The sequence below is a fragment of the Aquarana catesbeiana genome, linkage group LG08 (assembly GCF_042186555.1).
Source record: "Aquarana catesbeiana isolate 2022-GZ linkage group LG08, ASM4218655v1, whole genome shotgun sequence".
Classification (NCBI taxonomy): Eukaryota; Metazoa; Chordata; class Amphibia; order Anura; family Ranidae; genus Aquarana; species Aquarana catesbeiana.
The window spans coordinates 26088375-26114702 of record NC_133331.1 but is presented as its reverse complement, the minus strand read 5'-3'; the positions used below and the strand labels follow the sequence as shown (position 1 = coordinate 26114702).

The 26328-nt window shown below is 46.6% G+C and overlaps 1 protein-coding gene across 1 annotated transcript in view; it reads right to left on the bottom strand.

The window, feature by feature from the left end:
• LOC141105646 (alpha-2-macroglobulin-like) overlaps positions 1-26328 on the bottom strand; it is a 267675-nt gene that overhangs the window by 101250 nt on the left and 140097 nt on the right. The window lies entirely within an intron of this gene.

The following is a 26328-nucleotide window of genomic DNA, read 5'->3' as shown; positions in this document are numbered from 1 at the left end:
TGTGATCAGTTACAAAGCCTCCAGCAGGACTGAATGTGCGTTCCGAAAAAGCGCTGGATGCAGGACAGGCCAGTAGCTCAATTGCATATTGTGCAAGCTCTGGCCAGTGATCCATCCTCAAGACCCAGTAACCCAGAGGATTTTCGGTGGGAAAGGTGTCCAAGTCAGATCTTGCCCCTAGGTATTCCTGCACCATGTAAAACAGATGCTGGCCATGGTTGCTGGAACTGATCATACCTTGGGGCTGCGGACTAAAAAATTGTCTGAACGCATCATTTAGACGGCCACCTTCTCCACTTCTTTGACTGACCGAAGCCTCGGCAACACGTTGTCCAGGAACAGGAGTTTGTAACCTCCCAGTCTCTGGGAACGCGTCGCATAGACCTTTCTGCAAGGCTTCCCGAAGATTTTTCATCCTCTGCTCCCTCTGTGATGGCAAGATAAGGTCTGCAACCTTACTCTTGTAACGTGGATCAAGGAGGGTTGCCAGCCAGCAATGATCCCTCTCCTTGATCCAACGAATACGAGGATCCTTCCGCAGGCTTTGCAGGATCAGGGAGGCCATGCAGCATAGGTTTGCTGAGGCATTCGGTCCGGAGACCTCTGGGTCACTAAGGACGACATGATGCGCAACCACCTACTCCCAGCCACGTACATGCACATGGGTTTCTTGGGACTGTAAATGATCCCTTAAAGACTGCTGCTGATGCTGAGTGCCAGGCTCCATCTCCATGCTGACACAATCCTCCTCCTCGTCCTCTTCCTGTGTGATCGGCGGACACGCAGGAACACTGTCTGGATAAAGGGGGCCTTGAGAGCTAAGGAAGTCCTCCTCTTCCTGCCTCTGTTCTGCCTCAAGTGCCCTGTCCATTATTCCACGCAGCGTGTGCTCCAACAGGTGGACAAGGGGGACAGTGTCACTGATGCATGCACTGTCACTGCTCACCATCCTCGTGGCCTCCTCGAATGGTGACAGGACAGTGCATGCATCCCTGATCATGGCCCACTGGCGTGGGGAAAAAAAACCAAGCTCCCCTGACCCTGTCCTGGTGCCATAGTCGCACAGGTACTCATTGATGGCCCTCTGCTGTGTGTGCAGCCGCTTCAGCATGGCCAACGTTGAGTTCCACCTGGTGGGCATGTCACAGATTAGGCGGTTCTTGGGCAGGTTAAATTCCTTTTGGAGGTCTGCCAAGTGCATGACTGGTGGACATGCACACAGACTTTCCTGGCCTGCCTCAGGACATCCTGTAAGCCCGGGTACCTGCCCAAGAACTGCTGCACCACCAAGTTAAAGACGTGAGCCAAACAGGGGACATGGGTCAGTTGTCCCTGTCGGAGGGCAGAGAGGAGGTTGGTGCCATTGTTGCAAACCACCATTCCTGGCTTAAGTTGGAGTGGCGTCAACCACCTCTGAACCTGCCCCTAAACTGACATAATCTCTGCCCCAGTGTGGCTCCTGTCCCCCAAGCACACCAGCTCAAGCACCGCATGGCATCTTTTGGCCTGCGTACTTGCGTAGCCCCTTGAACGCCTACGGAGCACTGCTGGTTCTGAGGACAAAGCACAGGAAGAGGCCATGGAGGAAAAAGAAGAGGAGGGGGTGGAGGAGAGAGGTGTGTCAGAATCAGCAGTAGTGGCATTTTGGAGGCGTGGCAGGGGAACAGCCTCCAACACTACTGCACCTTGTCCTGCATCCGTCCCAGCTGCCAGCAGAGTCACCCAATGCGCGGTGAAACTTAGGTAACGTCTCTGTCCATGCCTGCTGGACCATGAGTCAGTGGTAATATGCACCTTACCGCTGACCGCCCTGTCCAGCGAGGCCAAAACATTGCCTTCCACATGCCGGTAGAGAGCTGGAATCGCCTTCCGTGAGAAAAAGTGGCTTTCGGGAACCTGCCACTGAGGAACCGCATATTCCACAAACTCACGGAAGGGGCAGAGTCTACCAACTGAAAAGGTAGAAGTTAAAGTGCTAGCAATTTTGCCAAGCTAGCATTCAACCGCTGGGCATGTGGATGACTGGGAGCAAGCTTCTTTCTGCAGTGCAGCAGCTGGGGCAGGGAAATTTGCCTGGTACAATCTGAAGTCGGTGTACCAATAACAGTTTGCCCGCAAGTACTTGGCTGTGACACACCTAATTCTACACCTATATTCCTCTCAGTGCAGGTCGCAGAGAGTCCTCTTTGTTCTTTGGTGTGGGTCTTTTAGGCACGCTTGCCAATGAACTGCATGGCAGGTCAACATATGTCTGGTCAAGCATGTGGTGCCCAAGCAGGAGATGTTTTGGCCACGCGAGATACGCTTGAGACATATTTTGCAAATATGCAAAAAACAATAATAAATTTGCGCTTACTCAATGGTGTAAGCAGCCAACACAACAAATAGAATATTTGCTAAAAGCGACAAGTGTAACAAAGTGTAGCGCTACAAAAAATGAAATATGAGTGATGAAAAACAGTAAAAAATGTATACTCTGGTGCCTAATTTAAAGTCCATCAAATGTGATAATAGTTTACAGTCCATACATAAATGAGGTCATCATAATCACCATATGTGAAAAAATTAAAATTGTGAAGATACCGTCACCAAAGTAAATGGAGGCCTGCCAGTAAATTCAGACCCAAGATAACATGAGCTCAAATAGATCAAACTGGCTCTTATAGTCCAAAAGGAAGAGGTCTGGAAAGCCTTCACAGAAGTGTCTTATATAAAAGCATGTGAAGCATGTGAAGATCCCATAACCAAAGTGACTGGAGGCTTACCGGAGGGTTTGAACCCAGGATGGCATACGCCGTATGGGTCAAACCAGCTTGTATTGCCCACCGGCAATAAAGGGAAGACCTTGGCAACCGGGAAGAAATGGGGTCCCAGGGAGCTTCATGGAAGTGTCTTCTCCATGCAGATGGTTAAACGTCCAAGGATATGGCCCATAAAGAAGACGGGGCCACATAGCATAATTCCATAAACCCAGTATTTATTAATAAAAAGAAATACACTTACATTTAAGTAGATTAAAAGCGCTTGTATATAAAATGAGGGCGGCAGTGGAGTCCACCCGACACGTTTTGTCTAACTAGACTTCTTCTGGGGTGTCCATCCACTGCAGCCCGACTCCTTAATAAAGGCACCGTGACCCCTGTAATGAGAATCCAGCCCATTCACTTCCTTAATTCGGCACTTCCGGGTCGTCCAACATGGCGGACCCGCGTGCGTTCTAAGCTTCTATCATATGGGTGTACTCTGCGTTCCAGCACCGCAAGATATATTCAGATAATCCCCATAAAATAAAGTTAAAAAATTTTAAAATTAAAAAATCTACATCACCCTTATACTATACCATGGGGAAAGAATATTGATTACCCCATACTCCGATAATATATATAAGGTAAATCAGCCCAACGTCTGACGTTTTCCGGTGTGTGAGATGGTGTATTCCCAGACACCAAATCCCGCGATGTCACGTCACGACGTCACGACGCAGGGTTGAGGGTACGTTCAGGCAAGCCCCATTCTAAAGTGGCTTGCGTTGCACAAGCAAGCCTCATTCTGAGATGGCTTGCGTTCCACAGCACTGTATGTTGTATCGACGTACGTCCTAACGTCAAATACACACATGCGCACTCGCGTCCTAGAAAAATCTCTTGGTTATGGGCGTTTAGGTGTAAAAAAAAGGAGTGGGCAGCTAAAAAAGCTGCTTCAAATCTCAAACCTGAGAGGAGGTGTACGCAGTGTGTAGATGCATATATTCCATATTGTCAGTAAGGATGAGCCGAACACCCCCCGGTTCGGTTCGCACCAGAACCTGCGAACGGACCGAAAATTCGCACGAACGTTAGAACCCCATTGACGTCTATGGGACTCGAATGTTTGAAATCAAAAGTGCTCATTTTAAAGGCTAATTTGCATGGTATTGTCCTAAAAAGGGTTTGGGGACCCGGGTCCTACCCCAGGGGACATGTATCAATGCAAAAAAAACTTTTAAAAACGGCCGTTTTTTCGGGAGCAGTGATTTTAATGATGGTTAAAGTAAAAAAAAAAAAAGTGAAATATTCCTTTAAATATCGTACCTGGGGGGTGTCTATAGTATGCCTGTAAAGTGGCGCGTGTTTCCCGTGTTTAGAACAGTCCCTGCACCAAATGTCATATTTAAAGGAAAAAATCTCATTTAAAACTGCTTGCGGGTTTAATGTAATGTCGGGTCCTGGCAATATGGATGAAAATCAGTGAGACAAATGGCATGGGTACCCCCCAGTCCATTACCAGGCCCTTTGGGTCTTGTATGGATATTAAGGGGAACCCCGCACCCAAATTAAAATAAGGAAAGGTGTGGGGCCACCAGGCCCTATATACTCTGAACAGCAGTATACAGGCGGTGCAAACAAGTCAGGGACTGTAGGTTTGTTGTTAAGTAGAATCTGTTTGTCATTTTGAACGGGTACATTTTGAACGTGTTTAGCTCCAGCCAAAAAATCTTTTTTAAGCTTTTTGGTAAACATAGGGAAGGGTTATCACCCCTGTGACATTTGTTTTGCTGTCTTTCCTCCTCTTTAGAAGATTTCACCTAACTTTTTGTCCCAATGACAAATGTTTTTTTTAAATTTGGGGTTTTTTGTGGAACAAGGATTGGAAAGCATCAGTGGAAAGGAGAAATGTTTTTCCCATATTAACTCTTACAGGAGAGAATTTCCCTTCCTAGGGGTAGATTTCATCTCACTTCCTGTTGTCTCCTTCCGTTTGCAAGTAGGAGTCGTTTGTAAGTTAGATGTTTGAAAGTAGGGGTCTGCCCTATATACTCAGCAAAAATTTGGCCTTTAGGTGTTGTTGTGGCCACAACAACGTAAGCCCTCACAGGGCCCTGCTGTGAAATATTAGATCAAGAATTGTAATTACATGCCCCTGTTGAACAGGGGCAGAAAAACTGGGCCTTTGGTGGTGGTGGTGGTGGTGCTGGTGCCACAACACTGTAAGTCCTCACTCACTCTTGGTGGGTGCAGAAATGGGCCCTGCTGTGAAATATTAGATCAAGAATTGTAATTACATGCCCCTGTTGAACAGGGGCAGAAAAATTGGGCCTTTGGTGGTGGTGGTGGTGCTGGTGCCACAACTTTGCAACCCCTCATAGACACTCTAGTTGGAACGCAGGAACGAGCCCTGCTGCAAAGTATTGCATCAAAAATTGTAATTACACGCCCCTGTTAAACAGGGGGGAAAAATTGGGCCTTAGGCACTGGTGCTGGTGCTACAACACTGCAACCCCTCACAGACACTCTAGTTGGAACGCAGGAACGAGCCCTGCTGCAAAGTATTGCATCAAAAATTGTAATTACATGCCCCTGTTAAACAGGGGCAGAAAAATTGGGCCTTAGGCACTGGTGCTACAACACTGCAACCCCTCACAGACACTCTAGTTGGAACGCAGGAACGAGCCCTGCTGCAAAGTATTGCATCAAAAATTGTAATTACACGCCCCTGTTAAACAGGGGCAGAAAAATTGGGTCTTAGGCACTGGTGCTGGTGCCACAACACTGCAACCCCTCACAGACACTCTAGTTGGAACGCAGGAACGAGCCCTGCTGCAAAGTATTGCATCAAAAATTGTAATTACATGCCCCTGTTAAACAGGGGCAGAAAAATTGGGCCTTAGGCACTGGTGCTACAACACTGCAACCCCTCACAGACACTCTAGTTGGAACGCAGGAACGAGCCCTGCTGCAAAGTATTGCATCAAAAATTGTAATTACACGCCCCTGTTAAACAGGGGCAGAAAAATTGGGTCTTAGGCACTGGTGCTGGTGCCACAACACTGCAACCCCTCACAGACACTCTAGTTGGAACGCAGGAACGAGCCCTGCTGCAAAGTATTGCATCAAAAATTGTAATCACACGCCCCTGTTAAACAGGGGCTGAAAAATTGTGCCTTAGGCATTGGTGGTGGCGCCCAGAACCAAAAATGTTCTTTCAAGCTATCAGCATGATGATTGAGGAGGAAGAGGATAATTACTCAGGGATAGTCACTCAGCATCAGCATAGGCAGTCTTTGAAGGGATCTGAGATTTAAAAAAAAATTATTCGGTTACATCAGCATCAGGTGCTTGGTAGCTGTTGGTGATCCAAGACTGATTCATTTTTATGAAGGTCAGTGGATCGACCGAGTCGGTGGACAGACGCACCCTGTGATCGGTTACAAAGCCTCCAGCAGCACTGAATGTACGTTCCGAAAGAACGCTGGATGCAGGACAGGCCAGTAGCTCAATTGCATACTGTGCAAGCTCTGGCCAGTGATCCATCCTCAAGACCCAGTAACCCAGAGGATTTTCGGTGGGAAAGGTGTCCAAGTCTGATCTTGCCCCTAGGTATTCCTGCACCATGTAAAACAGACGCTGGCGATGGTTGCTGGAACTGATCATAACTTGGGGCTGCGGACCAAAAAATTGTCTGAACGCATCGGTCAGACGGCCACCTTCTCCACCGCTCCTTCTTTGACTGACCGAAGCCTCAGCAACACGTTGTCCAGAAACAGGAGTTTGTAACCTCCCAGTCTCTGGGAACGCGTTGCACAGACCTTTCTGCAAGGCCTCCCGAAGATGTTTCATCCTCTGCTCCCTCTGCGATGGCAAGATAAGGTCCGCAACCTTACCCTTGTAACGTGGATCAAGGAGGGTTGCCAGACAGTATTGGTCCTTCTCCTTGATACCACGAATACGAGGATCCTTACGCAGGCTTTGCAGGATCAGGGAGGCCATGCAGCGTAGGTTTGCTGAGGCATTCGGTCCGGAGTCCTCTGGGTCACTAAGGACGACATGGTCCGCAGCCACCTCCTCCCAGCCACGTACAAGTCCATGTGTTTCTTGGGACTGATCCCTTAAAGACTGCTGCTGATGCTGGGTGCCAGGCTCCACCTCCATACTGACACAATCTTCCTCCTCCTCCTCCTCCTCCTCGTCCTCTTCCTGTGTGATCGGCGGGCATGCAGGAACACTGTCTGGATAAAGGGGGCCTTGAGAGCTAAGGAAGTCCTCCTCTTCCTGCCTCTGTTCTGCCTCAAGTGCCCTGTCCATTATTCCACGCAGCGTGTGCTCCAACAGGTGGACACGGGGGACAGTGTCACTGATGCATGCACTGTCACTGCTCACCATCCTCGTGGCCTCCTCAAATGGTGACAGGACAGTGCATGCATCCCTGATCATGGCCCACTGGCGTGGGGAAAAAAAAACAAGCTCCCCTGACCCTGTCCTGGTGCCATAGTCGCACAGGTACTCATTGATGGCCCTCTGTTGCATGTGCAGCCGCTGCAGCATGGCCAATGTTGAGTTCCACCTGGTGGGCATGTCACAGATTAGGCAGTTCTTGGGCAGGTTAAACTCCTTTTGGAGGTCCGTCAGCCGAGCACTGGCATTATATGACCGGTGGAAATGCACACAGACTTTCCTGGCCTGCCTCAGGACATCCTGTAAGCCCGGGTACCTGCCCAAGAACCGCTGCACCACCAAGTTAAGGATGTGAGCCAAACAGGGCACATGGGTCATTTGTCCCTGTCGGAGGGCAGAGAGGAGGTTGGTGCCATTGTCGCAAACCACCATTCCTGCCTTAAGTTGGCGTGGCGTCAACCACCTCTGAACTTGCCCCTGCAGAGCTGACAGAACCTCTGCCCCAGTGTGGCTCCTGTCCCCCAAGCACACCAGCTCAATCACCGCATGGCATCTTTTGGCCTGCGTACTTGCGTAGCCCCTTGAATGGCTACGGAGCACCGCTGGTTCCCGAGGACAAAGCACAGGAAGAGGCCATGGAGGAAGAAGAAGAGAAGGGGGTGGAGGAGAGAGGTGTGTCACAATCATTAGCATTTTGGAGGCGTGGCGGCGGAACAACCTCCAACACTACTGCACCTTGTCCTGCATCCTTCCCAGCTGCCAGCAGAGTCACCCAATGCGCCGTGAAACTTAAGTAACATCCCTGTCCATGCCTGCTGGACCATGAGTCAGCGGTAATATGCACCTTACCGCTGACCGCCCAGTCCAGCGAGGCATGGACATTGCCTTCCACATGCCGGTAGAGAGCCGGAATCGCCTTCCATGAGAAAAAGTGGCGTTTAGGTACCTGTCACTGAGGAACCGCACATTCCACAAACTCACGGAAGGGGGCAGAGTCTACCAACTGAAAAGGTAGAAGTTGAAGTGCTTGCAATTTTGCCAAGCTAGCATTCAACCACTGGGCATGTGGATGGCTGGGAGCAAACTTCTTTCGGCGGTGCGTCAGCTGGGGCAGGGAAATTTGCCTGGTACAATCTGACATCTGTGTACCAAAAGCAGATTGCCCACAAGTACTTGGCTGTGACACACCTAATTCTACACCTTCATTCCTCTCAGTGCAGGTCTCAGAGAGGACTGAAGGCATAGTGGGGTTGGAGATCTCAGCTGATGAGGAGCAAGGAGAGGTCCTCTTTGTTCTTTGGTGTGGGTCTTTTAGATACGCTTGCCAACGAACTGCATGGCAGGTCAACATATGTCTGGTCAAGCATGTGGTACCCAAGCGGGAGATGTTTTGGCCACGCGAGATACGCTTGAGACATATGTTGCAAATAGCAGCGGTGCGATCTGATGCACTCGTCTCAAAAAAGGCCCACACCAAAGAACTTTTTGAATAACGCACAGAGACTGCAGCGCCCTGCAAATGTGGAGCTTTGGGGTGTGATGCAGTCAGTGTGCTGCCCTTAGGCTGGCCCCTGGAGGGCATCCTGCCTCGTTGGTGATGTGCCGCCTCCTCCTCCTCCTCTCTCCTATCAGGCACCCACGTTGAGTCAGTGACCTCATCATCCCCTCCCTCTCATCACTGGAGCAAACCTGGCAGTATGCTGCAGCAGGGGGAGCATGACTACCAGATTGCTGTCCTTCTTGGGCACCCCCTCTGTCCGTGCTCATGTTACTGCCTTCATCGAGCTCAGTATCATCATCAGAGCCTTCCAAACGCTGGGCATCCTCCTGAAGCATGTACCCAACACTGTGGTCAAACAGTTTGAGGGACTCCTCAGGAGGACATGGTGGGGCTAGGGAAGGAGTCACTGATGACATTGAGCCGAGGGAAGAGGCCGCTGCTTTGCCAGACAAAGTACCCTGGGCATGGGTGAGAGAGAATGAGGAGGATGAGGACGGCTTGGTCATCCACTCGACCAAGTCTTCTGGATGTTGCGGCTCAACACGGCCAGCTGCCGAAAAAAAGGCCAAGCGTGTCCCACGGCCACGTGCTGATGAGGATGCACCGTCTCCACGACCAGCACTAGACACAGAGCCTGCTTGCCCTCTCTTATTGGCTTGTGACTGTCTGCCTCTCCTTCTTGGCCTTCCAGACATACTAATGGCCTGTAGCTGCACTAAGCTGGGATATGTATATATATATATATATATATATATATATATATATATATATATATGTACTGATACTGCAGCTAGCAAAATCAACTGCCTGCCTGTAGTATGAGAACACCACCATCCTTCTACAGGTAGCTTTAGCTTAACACTGTGAGGTGGACGCACCACACTAACTTGTAGGTTTAGCTGAACACTGTGAGCAGGACGCACCCCACTAACTTGTAGGTTTAGCTGAACACTGTGAGGTGGACGCACCACACTAACTTGTAGGTTTTGCTGAACACTGTGAGCAGGACGCACCCCACTAACTTGTAGGTTTAGCTGAACACTGTGAGGTGGACGCACCACACTAACTTGTAGGTTTAGCTGAACACTGTGAGCAGGACGCACCCCATTAACTTGTAGGTTTAGCTGAACACTATGAGCAGGACGCACTGCACTAACTGTAAATAGTCTAGCTGCCTGACTGTGGTACTAATAGGATCAAAAGAACACCAGTAATTTTCTTCAGGTAGCTGTATATACTGTAACAAGACAAGCCTGCCTGTCAGTAAGAAGATAACAGGAACGGATCTAGCTGAACACTGTGAGGTGGACGCACCACACTAACTTGTAGGTTTAGCTGAACACTGTGAGCAGGACGCACCCCACTAACTTGTAGGTTTAGCTGAACACTGTGAGCAGGATGCACTGCACTAACTGTAAATAGTCTAGCTGCCTGATGGTGGTACTAATAGGATCAAAAGAACACCAGCAATTTTCTTCAGGTAGCTGTATATACTGTAACAAGACAAGCCTGCCTGTCAGTAAGAAGATAACAGGAACGGATCTAGCTGAACACTGTGAGCAGGACGCACTGCACTAAATGTAAATAGTCTAGCTGCCTGACTGTGGTACTAATAGGATCAAAGGAACACCAGTAATTTTCTTCAGGTAGCTGTAAATACTGTAACAAGACAAGCCTGCCTGTCAGTAGGAAGATAACAAGAACGGATCTAGCTAAACTGAATACAGTGTATATATATATATATATATGCAACACCTGGGATGCATATATATACACAATACACTGTAAGTGCAGCTAACTGACTGACTGTTCTGCCTAATCTAACTAACTCAAATCAAATGTCACTGTCTGTCTCTCTCTCTCTCTCAATGAACGCCGGAACACACACTACACAGGGCCGCCGTGCAGGCGGCCTTATATAGTGTGGGGCGTGTACTAAATCCCCTGAGTCATAATTGGCCAAAGCCTCCTTGGCTTTGGCCAATTACGGCTCTCTGTTCAGGCGGCGCTGTAATTGGCCAAGCATGCGGGTCATAGTGCATGCTTGGCCAATCATCAGCCAGCAATGCACTGCGATGCCGCAGTGAATTATGGGCCGTGACGCGCCACACGTATTTGGCGCGAACGGCCCATATCGTTCGCAATTCGGCGAACGGGCGAACAGACGATGTTCGAGTCGAACATGGGTTCGACTCGAACACGAAGCTCATCCCTAATTGTCAGAGCATTCAGTATAGCACATTTATCCTCCCCCCTCATATCTGACAAACAGATATGGTTTCGATGTCTATATATATAAACCAAATCTAAAAAATGTATGCAAAAAGATTATGATATACCAAAAACATTTATCTGTTAGATAATAGGGAAGTTCTGCTCACAAAAACTCAATAGGATGAATTCTCATAATGAAATGAATTCCCAAAGGGTCACTGTGGCTTGAGGTCAAAATATATATACAAATAAATATAGAACATGAATAATTCTCAGTTGTTACCAATTTCCAACTACTACAGATCATGACTGGTCAATAAAGGCATTAATGTCCACTTCCACATTCATACCCTGTGGGGAGAGAGTCTGTAGTTCATGTATCCAGAACATTTCTAGACGGGATACAACTCTAGTTCTGGCCCCCCCTCTCCACGGTGGCGTATATTTATCTATGATAATGAATTGGGATCCTTCCGGATTACCGTTATGGAATTCTTTATAATGTCTAGGGACTGTATGTTTTGAGTCCCTACCTTTGATAAGGGCAATATGCCCCCCTACTCTTATAGAAAAGGTCCTGATGCTACGACCTATATATTGTTTACGACAGGGACAAGTAATAAGATACACTACATATCCCGTACTGCATGTACAGAATGGTTTTATAGTGTATCTCTTGCCAGTGACCGTAGATACAAATTCTGTCACTTTACGACTCCCTAGTGTATTGTGTTGACACACGACACACTTCCTACATGGAAAAAAAACAGTCCAATCATGGAAACATTGGGATGTCCTCAGGCAAGATAGCATTCTGGGTCCGTTAGTTCCCGAAGAAGCTAAGGTCATCTTTAGGGGAGCACCATCACTACAAGGCCGAGTGGCTCCCAATATCATTAACCCCCCCACCCGTCCTTCCTTTTTCCATGATTGGACCGTTTTTTTTTTCCATGTAGGAAGTGTGTCGTGTGTCAACACAATACACTAGGGAGTCGTAAAGTGACAGGGGGATCTATCAGAGAGGGGGAGGAAGACAGGTACCCCCCAAGGTTACAACAAGGAGAACATGCCCCCCCAAGGGGAAGGAGGGGATGTAGGGCAGGAAGATGCAAAGAATCCAAGAAAACGACCGAGAGATGCATGAATACGGGAATCTATAACTTAAGTAGTGTTGAACTCAATCATATGGAGCTCAACATATTGAACTTAGGTTTAAAATGTGCCCCAAAGAGGGAGATGAATAAGTTTGATGTCTACATAGACACACACAAATTCATTAGATCCATGAATATTAAGAAGTATTTTTTAAGCCATCCAGTGGCATCCACTGTTAAAGCTGTGGTGCCATCTAATAAAATGGATACAGGGTTAAAGAATAAATCTATCTTTAATCCCCAGAACCCAAGCAACCACTTTATAGAAGTATTCAAAAGCTTGGTATTAAATGATATTGAAAAGCTCACCCCACGTAAGGGGGTTAACCCTCACTACATCAGGGAGGGGATTAAATCTTTGAAAGAAAAGAAGGATCTGATAATACGACCTGCTGATAAGGGTGGAGGGGTGGTACTACTGGATAAATCATTCTATCTAAACCAGCTTTTGGAGCTGATTGGGGATAGATCTACCTATAGGAGGTTATCTTCTGACCCCACGGAGGCGTATAAAACTCAACTATCAGCCTTAGTGGAGTGGGGATACAGAATTAATGCATTAAACTTAAAAGAGAAAAGATATTTGGTCCCGAGTTCTTGTAGAATCCCAGTTATCTACACCCTGCCAAAGGTACACAAAAACACACAGTGCCCACCACCTTGCCCTATTGTCAATGGGATTGGCTCTGTAACGGCAAGATTGGGGGAATATTTGGATAAATTCCTCCAGCCAAGTGTCAAGGCCACTAAGGCATACCTGAAAGATACAAGTGATTTATTATCGTTGCTCAATGATGTTAAATTGGAAACCTCATCAATGGTATATTTGGTAACGGCTGATGTAGCCTCCTTGTATACCATTATACAACATGAGGATGCTTCCTTGGCCCTTAATTGGGCATTAAGCAAAAGGGATTCCAGCCGTCCAGAAACCATTTTTGGGACATGTACTGGAATTTTGCATGTCCCATAATTATTTTTGGTGCAATGGTTGATTCTATTCCCAGCAGGTTGGCGTGGCAATGGGAGCTAAATATGCTCCCAGCCTTGCCAACCTGTTTTTGGCTGATTGGGAAGATAGAAAAGTGTTCAGCCAGAGGAGACCCCAACTGTTGTTTTATCGGAGATTCATAGATGACCTCCTTATTTGGGAGGGTACATAGGAATCCGCCATTGAGTTTGCACAAGAACTCAATAATAATACTAACAACATTAAATTAGAGCATCGGATTAGTAACTATTCAGTGAAATTCTTGGATGTCACAATAGAAAGAGAGGGGAATATATTAAGAACAAAAGTATTTATTAAACCAACAGATCGTAATAGTTATTTGTCAATAAGGAGTGGTCACCATCCGGCGTGGATAAGAAATATCCCTAAGGGACAGATAGTTACATAGTTACATAATAGGTGAGGTTGAAAAAAGACACAAGTCCATCAAGTCCAACCTATGTGTGTAATTATGTGTCAGTATTACATTATATATCCCTGTATGTTGCGGTCATTCAGGTGATTATCTAATAGTTTCTTGAAGCTATCAATGCTCCCCGCTGAGACCACTGCCTGTGGAAGGGAATTCCACATCCTTGCCGCTCTTACAGTAAAGAACCCTCTACGTAGTTTAAGGTTAAACCTCTTTTCTTCTAATTGTAATGAGTGGCCATGAGTCTTATTAAACTCTCTTCTGCGAAAAAGTTTTATCCCAATTGTGGGGTCACCAGTACAGTATTTGTAAATTGAAATCATATCCCCTCTCAAGCGTCTCTTCTCCAGAGAGAATAAGTTCAGTGCTTGCAACCTTTCCTCATAACTAAGATCCTCCAGACCCTTTATTAGCTTTGTTGCCCTTCTTTGTACTCGCTCCATTTCCAGTACATCCTTCCTGAGGACTGGTGCCCAGAATTGGACAGCATACTCCAGGTGCGGCCGGACCAGAGCCTTGTAGAGTGGGAGAATTATCGTTTTATCTCTGGAGTTGATCCCCTTTTTAATGCATGCCAATATTCTGTTTGCTTTGTTAGCAGCAGCTTGGCATTGCATGCCATTGCTGAGCCTATCATCTACTAGGACCCCCAGGTCCTTTTCCATCCTAGATTCCCCCAGAGGTTCTCCCCCCAGTGTATAGATTGCATTCATATTTTTGCCACCCAAATGCATTATTTTACGTTTTTCTACATTGAACCTCATTTGCCATGTAGTCGCCCACCCCATTAATTTGTTCAGGTCTTTTTGCAAGGTTTCCATATCCTGCGGAGAAGTTATTGCCCTGCTTAGCTTAGTATCGTCTGCAAATACAGAGATTGAACTGTTTATCCCATCCTCCAGGTCGTTTATAAGCAAATTAAACAGGATTGGTCCCAGCACAGAACCCTGGGGAACCCCACTACCCACCCCTGACCATTCTGAGTACTCCCCATTTATCACCACCCTCTGAACTCGCCCTTGTAGCCAGTTTTCAATCCATGTACTCACCCTATGGTCCATGCTAACGGACCTTATTTTGTACAGTAAACGTTTATGGGGAACTGTGTCAAATGCTTTTGGAAAATCCAGATACACCACGTCTACGGATGTTACGTGTACGCCGGAACTGTGCACAGCTAAATGATTTTTATGAGCAGGCTGGGGTCCTAAAAGATACATTTATACAAAAAGGATATGGGAAGGATGAACTGAATAGGATCATTCAGGAGGTAGCACAAGTGCCCAGAGAACAATGCCTCAAGAAAAATGTAACTCTATCGAATGATAACCAACATCAATTTGGGTTCATTTCTGGGTATCATTGCGAATATAAGGTCATTGAAGGCATTTTTAGGAAACATTGGCACATTTTGTGTAAGGATAGACACTTGGGGGAGGTGCTACCAAACCATCCAACATTTATATACAGAAGGGCCCCTAGTTTTGGTGACCATGTGGTTAAGAAAATACTTGATCCGCCAGGGCAGAATGATCTGAGACTGGATTTTAGGGGCTTCTACTGTTCCAGGAGATGCATTTGTTGTAGAACTGTAAGAGTGAGCCACAGAGGAGTAACAAGTGTGACCAATAGAGAAGGTGAATCCTTTGAAATTAAGGAATTCAGAACTTGTAACTTCTCACATGTCGTGTATCTAATGTGGTGCCCATGTGGCCTACTTTATGTGGGGAGAATGAAGAGGCTCCAAAGGATTAGGATCTCAGAACACCTAACCAATATAAGAAATGGTTACAAATTTCATAGCGTCTCTCTGCATTTCAAAGAAAAACATCAGCAGGACCCCTCTTTATTGCAGTTTTGTGGGATTGATATTGTTCACCCATCTTGGAGAGGGTCCAATAGAATTAGGAATTTATCCCAAAGGGAAACTCGTTGGATATTTCTATTGAAAAGTTTGACCCCTAGGGGGTTAAACATAGAACTAGATTTGAACTGCTTTATTAAAGATTTTTAGATTTTTAAATGTTAATTTTTAGTTGAGGTATTTTTAACAAATCCTTTCTGGGTTCCAGTTGAGTATGTATCTGCCGAGATATTGGATACTAGGGATGAGCTTTGTGTTCGAGTCGAACCCATGTTCGACTCGAACATCGGCTGTTCGCCCGTTCGCCGAATTGCGAACGATATGGGCCGTTCGCGCCAAATTCGTGTGGCGCGTCACGGCCCATAATTCACTGCGGCATCGCAGTGCATTGCTGGCTGATGATTGGCCAAGCATGCACTATGACCCGCATGCTTGGCCAATCACAGCGCCGCCTGAACAGAGAGCCGTAATTGGCCAAAGCCAAGGAGGCTTTGGCCAATTATGGCTCAGGGGATTTAGTACACGCCCCACACTATATAAGGCCGCCTGCACGGCGGCCCTGTGTAGTGTGTGTTCCGGCGTTCATTAAGAGAGAGAGAGAGACAGACAGTGACATTTGATTTGAGTTAGATAGATTAGGCAGAACAGTCAGTCAGTTAGCTGCACTTACAGTGTATTGTGTATATATATGCATCCCAGGTGTTGCATATATATATACACTGTATTCAGTTTAGCTAGATCCGTTCCTGTTATCTTCTAGACTATTTACATTTAGTGCAGTGCGTCCTGCTCACAGTGTTCAGCTAGATCCGTTCCTGTTATATTCCTACTGACAAGCAGGCTTGTCTTGTTACAGTATTTACAGCTACCTGAAGAAAATTACTGGTGTTCCTTTGATCCTATTAGTACCACAGTCAGGCAGCTAGACTATTTACAGTTAGTACAGTGCGTCCTGCTCACAGTGTTTAGCTAAACCTACAAGTTAGTGGGGTGCGTCCTGCTCACAGTGTTCAGCTAAACCTACAAGTTAGTGTGGTGCATCCACCTCACAGTGTTCAGCTAAACCTACAAGTTAGTGCAGTGCGTCCTGCTCACAGTGTTCAGCTAGATCCGTTTCTGTTATCTTCTTACAGACAGGCAGGCTTGTCTTGTTACAGTAAATACAGCTACCTGAAGAAAATTGCTGGTGTTCTTTTGATCCTATTAGTACCACATTCAGGCAGCTAGACTATTTACAGTTAGTGCAGTGCGTCCTGCTCACAGTGTTCTGCTAAACCTACAAGTTAGTGGTGTGCGTCCACCTCACAGTGTTCAGCTAAAGCTACCTGTAGAAGGTTGGTGGTGTTCTCATACTACAGGCAGGCAGTTGATTTTGCTAGCTGCAGTATCAGTATATATATATATATATATATATATATATATATATATATATATATATATATATCCCAGCTTAGTGCAGCTACAGGCCATTAGTATGCCTGGAAGGCCAAGAAGGAGAGGCAGACAGTCACAAGCCAATAAGAGAGGGCAAGCAGGCTCTGTGTCTAGTGCTGGTCATGGAGACGGTGCATCCTCATCAGCACGTGGCCATGGGACACGCTTGGCCTTTTTTTCGGCAGCCGGCCATGTTGAGCCACAACATGCGGAAGACTTGGTCGAGTGGATGACCAAGCCGTCCTCATCCTCCTCATCCTCTCTCACCCATGCCCAGGGTACTTTGTCTGGCAAAGCAGCGGCCTCTTCCCTCGGCTCAATGTCATCAGTGACTCCTTCCCTAGCCCCACCATGTCCTCCTGAGGAGTCCCTTGAACTGTTTGACCACAGTGTTGGGTACATGCTCCAGGAGGATGCCCAGCGTTTGGAAGGCTCTGATGATGATACTGAGCTCGATGAAGGCAGTAACACGAGCACGGACAGAGGGGGTGCCCAAGAAGGACAGCAATCTGGCAGTCATGCTCCCCCTGCTGCAGCATACTGCCAGGTTTGCTCCAGTGATGAGGAGGGAGGGGATGATGAGGTCACTGACTCAACGTGGGTGCCTGATAGGAGAGAGGAGGAGGAGGAGGAGGCGGCACATCACCAACGAGGCAGGATGCCCTCCAGGGGCCAGCCTAAGGGCAGCACATTGACTGCATCACACCCCAAAGCTCCACATGTGCAGGGCGCTGCAGTCTCTGCGCGTTATTCAAAAAGTTCTTTGGTGTGGGCCTTTTTTGAGACGAGTGCATCAGATCGCACCGCTGCTATTTGCAACATATGTCTCAAGCGTATCTTGCGTGGCCAAAACATCTCCCGCTTGGGTACCACATGCTTGACCAGACATATGTTGACCTGCCATGCAGTTCGTTGGCAAGCGTATCTAAAAGACCCACACCAAAGAACAAAGAGGACCTCTGCTTGCTCCTCATCAGCTGAGATTTCCAACCCCACTAGACCTTCAGTCCTCTCTGAGACCTGCACTGAGAGGAATGAAGGTGTAGAATTAGGTGTGTCACAGCCACGTACTTGTGGGCAATCTGATTTTGGTACACCGACGTCAGATTGTACCAGGCAAATTTCCCTGCCCCAGCTGCTGCACCGCCGAAAGAAGTTTGCTCCCAGCCATCCACATGCCCAGCGGTTGAATGCTAGCTTGGCAAAATTGCTAGCACTTCAACTGCTGCCTTTTCAGTTGGTAGACTCTGCCCCCTTCCGTGAGTTTGTGGAATGTGCGGTTCCTCAGTGGCAGGTACCCAAACGCCACTTTCTCTCATGGAAGGCGATTCCGGCTCTCTACCAGCATGTGGAAGGCAATGTCCATGCCTCGCTGGACAGGGCGGTCAGCGGTAAGGTGCATATTACCGCTGACTCATGGTCCAGCAGGCATGGACAGGGACGTTACCTAAGTTTCACAGCGCATTGGGTGACTCTGCTGGCAGCTGGGAAGGATGCAGGACAAGGTGCAGTAGTGTTGGAGGTTGTTCCGCCGCCACGCCTCCAAAATGCTAATGATTGTGACACACCTCTCTCCTCCACCCCCTCCTCTTCTTCTTCCTCCATGGCCTCTTCCTCGGAACCAGCGGTGCTCCGTAGTCGTTCAAGGGGTTACGCAAGTACGCAGGCCAAAAGATGCCATGCGGTGCTTGAGCTGGTGTGCTTGGGGGACAGGAGCCACACTGGGGCAGAGGTTCTGTCAGCTCTGCAGGGGCAGGTTCAGAGGTGGTTGACGCCACGCCAACTTAAGGCAGGAATGGTGGTTTGCGACAATGGCACCAACCTCCTCTCTGCCCTCCGACAGGGACAAATGACCCATGTGCCCTGTTTGGCTCACGTCCTTAACTTGGTGGTGCAGCGGTTCTTGGGCAGGTACCGGGGCTTACAGGATGTCCTGAGGCAGGCCAGGAAAGTCTGTGTGCATTTCCGCCGGTCATATAATGCCAGTGCTTGGCTGACGGACCTCCAAAAGGAGTTTAACCTGCCCAAGAACCGCCTAATCTGTGACATGCCCACCAGGTGGAACTCAACGTTGGCCATGCTGCAGCGGCTGCACACGCAGCAGAGGGCCATCAATGAGTACCTGTGCGACTATGGCACCAGGACAGGGTCAGGGGAGCTTGTTTTTTTTTCCCCACGCCAGTGGGCCATGATCAGGGATGCATGCACTGTCCTGTCACCATTTGAGGAGGCCACGAGGATGGTGAGCAGTGACAGTGCATGCATCAGTGACACTGTTCCCCTTGTCCACCTGTTGGAGCACACGCTGCGTGGAATAATGGACAGGGCACTTGAGGCAGAACAGAGGCAGGAAGAGGAGGACTTCCTTAGCTCTCAAGGCCCCCTTTATCCAGACAGTGTTCCTGCGTGCCCGCCGATCACACAGGAAGAGGACGAGGAGGAAGAGGAGGAGGAGGAGGAAGATTGTGTCAGTATGGAGGTGGAGCCTGGCACCCAGCATCAGCAGCAGTCTTTAAGGGATCAGTCCCAAGAAACACATGGACTTGTACGTGGCTGGGAGGAGGTGGCTGCGGACCATGTCGTCCTTAGTGACCCAGAGGACTCCGGACCGAATGCCTCAGCAAACCTACGCTGCATGGCCTCCCTGATCCTGCAAAGCCTGCGTAAGGATCCTCGTATTCGTGGTATCAAGGAGAAGGACCAATACTGGCTGGCAACCCTCCTTGATCCACGTTACAAGGGTAAGGTTGCGGACCTTATCTTGCCATCGCAGAGGGAGCAGAGGATGAAACATCTTCGGGAGGCCTTGCAGAAAGGTCTATGCAACGCGTTCCCAGAGACTGGGAGGTTACAAACTCCTGTTTCTGGACAACGTGTTGCTGAGGCTTCGGTCAATCAAAGAAGGAGCGGTGGAGAAGGTGGCCGTCTGACCGATGCGTTCAGACAATTTTTTGGTCCGCAGCCCCAAGGTATGATCGGTTCCAGCAACCATCGCCAGCGTCTGCTTTACATGGTGCAGGAATACCTAGGGGCAAGATCAGACTTGGACACCTTTCCCACCGAAAATCCTCTGGGTTACTGGGTCTTGAGGATGGATCACTAGCAATTGAGCTACTGGCCTGTCCTGCATCCAGCGTTCTTTCGGAACGTACATTCAGTGCTGCTGGAGGCTTTGTAACCGATCACAGGGTGCGTCTGTCCACTGACTCGGTCGATCGACTGACCTTCATAAAAATGAATGAGTCTTGGATCACCACCAGCTACCAAGCACCTGATGCTGATGTAACCGAATAATTTTTTTTGAAATCTCAGATCCCTTCAAAGACTGCCTATGCTGATGCTAAGTGACTATCCCTGAGTAATTATCCTCTTCCTCCTAAATCATCACGCTGATAGCTTGTAAGAACATTTTTGGTTCTGGGCGCCACCACCAGTGCCTAAGGCACAATTTTTCAGCCCCTGTTTAACAGGGGCGTGTAATTACAATTTTTGATGTAATACTTTGCAGCAGGGCTCGTTCCTGCATTCCAACTAGAGTGTCTGTGAGGGGTTGCAGTGTTGTGGCACCAGCACCAGTGCCTAAGGCTCATTTTTTCTGCCCCTGTTTAACAGGGGCGTGTAATTACAATTTTTGATGTAATACTTTGCAGCAGGGCTCGTTCCTGCATTCCAACTAGAGTGTCTGTGAGGGGTTGCAGTGTTGTGGCACCAGCACCAGTGCCTAAGGCCCATTTTTTCTGCCCGTTTAACAGGGGCATGTAATTACAATTTTTGATGCAATACTTTGCAGCAGGGCTCGTTCCTGCATTCCAACTAGAGTGTCTGTGAGGGGTTGCAGTGTTGTGGCACCAGCACCAGTGCCTAAGGCCCAATTTTTCAGCCCTTGTTTAACAGGGGTGTGTAATTACAATTTTTGATGCAATACTTTGCAGCAGGGCTCATTCCTGCATTCCAATGAGAGTGTCTGTGAGGGGTTGCAGTGTTGTGGCACCAGCACCAGTGCCTAAGGCCCAATTTTTTAGCCCTTGTTTAACAGGCGCGTGTAATTACAATTTTTGATGCAATACTTTGCAGCAGGGCTCGTTCCTGCATTCCAACTAGAGTGTCTGTGAGGGGTTGCAGTGTTGTGACACCAGCACCAGTGCCTAAGGCCTAATTTTTCAGCTCCTGTTCAACAGGGGCATGTAATTACAATTCTTGATCTAATATTTCACAGCAGAGCCCTGTGAGGGCTTACAGTGTTGTGGCCACAGCAACACCTAAGGCCCAAATTTCTGCTGAGTATATAGGGCAGGACCCTACTTTCAAACAACTAACTTACAAACGACTCCTACTTGCAAACGGAAGGAGACAACAGGAAGTGAGATGAAATCTACCCCTAGGAAGGGAAATTCTCTCCTGTAAGAGTTAATATGGGAAAAACATTTCTCCTTTCCACTGATGCTTTCCAATCCTTGTTCCACAAAAAAACCCAAATTTTCAAAAAACATTTTTCATTGGGACAAAAAGTGAGGTGAAATCTTCTGAAGAGGAGGAAAGACAGCAAAACAAATGTCACAGGGGTGATAACCCTTCCCTATATTTTCCAAAAAGCTTAAAAAAGATTTTTTGGCAGGAGCTAAACACGTTAAAAATGTACCCGTTCAAAATCACAAAGAGATTCTACTTAACAACAAACCTACAGTCCCTGTCTTGTTTGCACCGCCTGTATACTGCTGTTCAGAGTATATAGGGCCTGGTGGCCCCACACCTTTCCTTATTTTAATTTGGGTGCGGGGTTCCCCTTAATATCCATACAAGACCCAAAGGGCCTGGTAATGGACTGGGGGGTACCCATGCCGTTTGTCTCACTGATTTTCATCCATATTGCCAGGACCCAACATTACATTAAACCCGCAAGCAGTTTTAAATGAGATTTTTTCCTTTAAAAATGACATTTGGTGCAGGGACTGTTCTAAACACGGGAAACACGCGTCACTTTACAGGCATACTATAGACACCCCTCAGGTATGATATTTAAAGGAATATTTCACTTTTTTTTTTTTTACTTTAAGCATCATTAAAATCACTGCTCCCGAAAAAACGGCCGTTTTTAAAAGTTTTTTTTGCATTGATACATGTCCCCTGGGGTAGGACCCGGGTCCCCAAACCCTTTTTAGGACAATACCATGCAAATTAGCCTTTAAAATGAGCACTTTTGATTTCGAACGTTCGAGTCCCATAGACGTCAATGGGGTTCTAACGTTCGTGCGAACTTTCGGTCCGTTCGCAGGTTCTGGTGCGAACCGAACCGGGGGGTGTTCGGCTCATCCCTATTGGATACATATAAGGATAAGGAATAGTTGTAACGTATTAGAGATGACCTCCCACCCTGAGCTATAGTAGGGGGGAGGTGTTGGATGTATGTGTATATGTCCTTTTTATTTTTGATATTCTTATATTTATATTTTTATTTTATTTTTTGATATATGAATTATTTATCATACATATATGTAAGGAAATCAATTTTAAATAATTTTAAATGTTTCCAATATTATTTAATAATTTTTATTGACTGTTTATACATTAACCATTCATCAGTTTTATATATATATAGGCCGTGTTGGCCTTTCAGACATTCTATTGGCCTGCAGTGAGATATAGCTGCACAAAACTGGGATGTATATATATAACGATTATACTGCAGCTAGCAGAATCAACTGCCTGCCTGTAGTATTATTAGTATGAGAACACCTGCATTTGTCTTCAGGTAGCTATACTGTAGGTGCAACTGTGCAGGGTACACAGTACAGTAACTGGAAATACTTAAAAGAGCCTACACAAGCACCTGGCTTCAGGTAGCTATACTTTAGGTGCAAATGTGCAGGGTACACAGTAGAGTAACTGGAAATATGTCAAGAGCCTACACAAGCACCTGGCTTCAGGTAGCTATACTGTAGGTGCAACTGTGCAGGGTACACAGTACAGTAACTGGAAATACGTCAAGAGCCTACATAAGCACCTGGCTTCAGGTAGATATACTGTAGGTGCAACTGTGCAGGGTACACAGTACAGTAACTGGAAATACTTCAAAGATCCTACACAAGCACCTGGCTTCAGGTAGCTATACTGTAGGTGGAACTGTGCAGGATACACAGTACAGTAACTGGAAATACTTCAAAAAGCCTACACAAGTACCTGGCTTCAGGTAGCTATACTGTAGGTGCAACTGTGCAGGGTACACAGTAGAATAAACTGGAAATACATCAAGAACCTACACAATCACTTGGCTTCAGGTAGCTATACTGTAGGTGCAATTGTGCAGGGTACACAGTACAGTAACTGGAAATACGTCAAGAGCCTACGGACGCACCTGGCTTCAGGTAGCTATACTGTAGGTGCAACTGTGCAGGGTACACAGTACAGTAACTGGAAATACTTCAAAGAGCCTACACAAGCACCTGGCTTCAGGTAGCTATACTGTAGGTGCAACTGTGCAGGGTACACAGTAGAGTAACTGGAAATAAGTCAAGAGCCTACAGAAGCACCTGGCTTCAGGTAGCTATACTGTAGGTGCAACTGTGCAGGGTACACAGTACAGTAACTGGAAATACATCAAGAGCCTACACAAGCACCTGGCTTCACATAGCTATACTGTAGGTGCAACTGTGCAGGGTCCACAGTACAGTAACTGGAAATACTTCAAAGAGCCTACACAAGCACCTGGCTTCAGGTAGTTATACTGTAGTTGCAACCGTGCAGGGGCATGTACTAAACCCCCTGAGCCATAATTGGCCAAAGCCTCCTTGGCTTTGTCCAATTATGGATCTCTGTACACACAGAGCTGTGACTGGCCAAGCATGTGGGTCATAGTGCATACTAGGACAATCATCAGCCAGCAATGCACTGCGATGCCACAGTGAATTATGGGCCGTGATGCGCCACTCAAATTTGGCACGATCGGCCCATATCGTTCGTAATTCGGCGAACGACCGAACACATGGTGTTCGAGTCGAACATGCATTCGACTCGAACACGAAGCTCATCCCTAGCGGCCACACATACAATTTAGTGAATATTAATTAACAGAGCCAGCAGACACACAACACAATATAGTCAAAGACTAGAGCCATGATACAAGAGATGGTCAGAGACTGAATATTATATCGGAGGTGATCAGAGATTGCAGATACATTACAAGAGATGGTCAGAGATTACAGACATGATACAAGGGATGATCAAAGATTGTGGGCTTGCTGCAGGGGACTGTCAAAGACTAGACATGTGCAATTCATTTTGTACCAAATTTGTTTTTTAACAAATTTCGACAAATTCATTAATTCGGAAACATCCGAATTAATGAAAAACCCGTTTTAACGATTTTTTCCAAATATTCATAAATTTGTATATATTCGTAAATTCATAAATTTGTAAAATCTAAATTTGAGAATATGAAGACCCGAAAATTTGAAAATCTGAAATAATAACTAACTAATAAATTATAGGTATTAGAATTTCCTTTCAAATTTGGCTGTTCGAATGGAATGTAATGAATTAATAATGTTAATAAATAACAATAATAATAATAATAATATCAATAATAATAATAACACAAACATATTATTATTATTATTTATTATTTATTTGTTCTGTTCCATTTGTTTAGATGTGGCATTCATTTCGTATCGTTTGTAATATTGAATAAATTTGCATTTGTTACATTTACTAACAGCCAAATTTGAAAGGAAATTCCAATACCTATAATTTAATAGTTAGTTATTAGTTAGTTAGTTAGTTAGTTAGTTAGTTAGTTAGTTAGTTAGTTAGTTAGTCTTTAGAATTTTAGGATTTTCGTTCTTATTTTTGGATTTTCGGATTTTTGAATTTACAAATTTTCAAAATTACGAATTACAAATTATAACGAGAGACCCGAAAAATTGTAAAAAAAAACCCCAAAAAACTAATAAAACAAAAATGAACAAATTTTTTGACAGTGCACATGTCTATCAAAGACTATGGACATTATATAGAAGTCATTGGAGACTAGGAGCTTGCTTCATAGGCTGGAGACATTACACAAGGCTGCTAAAAATCACTACTATAAAAGAGGTATAGGGAAACACAGATTAGTGTTTGCACACTGAGGACTGCACAAAAAGTATCAAAGAGCCACAGGTTGGGCACCAGGGCTCTAAAAAGATTGCATGTCCAGAAAGGGAAGACTGTAGGCCACCCCACATGCAGTAAACAGAAAAAAAGATCATAAGCACCAAGAGTAAACAGTTATATCAAATATACTCAGAGCATACACAGCCAAGTCATGAACAGTTGCACACATAAAGAATGCACAGGCACAGCGCACATGGAGCCCACAGAGCAGTGGCAGCCCGTCAATAGGGGGTGCATGGGCACCGCCCCCCCCAATGAATGTGTCAGGCACCCTAATCTACATGCGGGGCACCAGATGCATGGATTTTAATGGGGTTTCTTTTTTTTTGAAGCACATGATTACAGCCGGAGGCTCTAATTGGCATCAAAAAAGGGTGGCCCACCCACTTGTGTGACATTATTAATATTCGCTTTGGTCTTCCTAAATCTCCTCCTGGCCAATCAGGAAGCAGTTCCTGAGACCCAATTGGCCAATCGGGTCTCAGTCAGGACCCACTTCCTGTTTGGCCTGGAGGAGAAGCAATGGTCCCGGAGTGAGGAGCTGCAGCCCGGATCCATGTATGCCTGATCTGCCTCCTTTCTAAGGTAAGGAGGCCTCTGATCGCTACCGAATTCCCATTAATCTCCCCCTGGGGGGGTCATCGTATTCCCGTCTATCTCCCCCTGGGGTTGATCACCGCATTCCCATACATCTCCCCCTGGGGGGGATCACCACATTCCCGTCCGTCTCCCCCTGGGGGGATCACCACATTCCCATCCATCTCCCCCTGGGGGGATCACCACATTCCCATCCGTCTCCCCCTGGGGGGATTGCTGCATTCCCATCTGTCTCCCTCAGGGGGGGTTGCGTTGTTTTGCCGCCCCCCCAAAATATTGAGCACCAGCCATTACTGCCACAGAGAACACAGTTGAAAGCACACATAGACAGGAAAAATAAAGACAGAGACATATGCAGTCAGAGCGCACACAGAAAATGCATAATACTCACACACTATCCCCATGATAATCCATGAAGCTTGATAGTTTTACCTTCAAATAGCTACCTACAGTAAAACCTTGGTTTGAGAGTAACTTGGTTTGAGAGAGTTTTGCAAGACAATCAAAATATTTTAATAAATTTTGACTTGATATGCAAGTGATGTCTTGATATACAAGTAGCGTCTCTAAGTGTAGCAATATGGTTACATTTGATGAAGGTACAACATTTAGCAACTCATATCATTGATGATTAATTTCCTCACTGCCATCAACATCATCCCTTCAACGCTGCGCTCCACGAGCAGTTCAAGCCTCACTTTCAGATTACTCTACTGCAGGGTAGTCTTCCCGGTCATGAATGTAGACTGGCAGCGGTGAGAGCCGGCGGTGCGGGGGATGGTCTATGTGGACAGCTTTACCCCAAATGCCTGCATACTTAGATGTGCCTCTTTTAATCATC